Consider the following 278-nt stretch of genomic DNA (forward strand, 5'->3'; position numbering starts at 1 on the left):
GGTGTTATTATGTTGTTGTGTTGTGGCGACTGTGTGTGGTTGCTGTGTGAGTGTGTGGGGCTGCACGGGCGGACTATGGTTTGCCGTGGAGGCTGCTCTGTTTGAGCAACAGGGGGCCACGTACGACGTGGTCCACTGTCTGTGTGTCCGTAGTCCCGAGCAGACCCTGAGGTGACTCCACCCCTCGCAGGCATTACACTTGACTGAGGTGGAGTTGTGGTGTAATCGTCTTCGGCATACACAGCAGGTGTATATTTCTGGCCCAGGGTTTGACTCGG

Source organism: Rhagoletis zephyria, unplaced genomic scaffold, assembly GCF_001687245.7.
Source record: "Rhagoletis zephyria isolate East Lansing unplaced genomic scaffold, Rhagoletis_zephyria_1.1 Rzeph_scaffold_00717, whole genome shotgun sequence".
Classification (NCBI taxonomy): Eukaryota; Metazoa; Arthropoda; class Insecta; order Diptera; family Tephritidae; genus Rhagoletis; species Rhagoletis zephyria.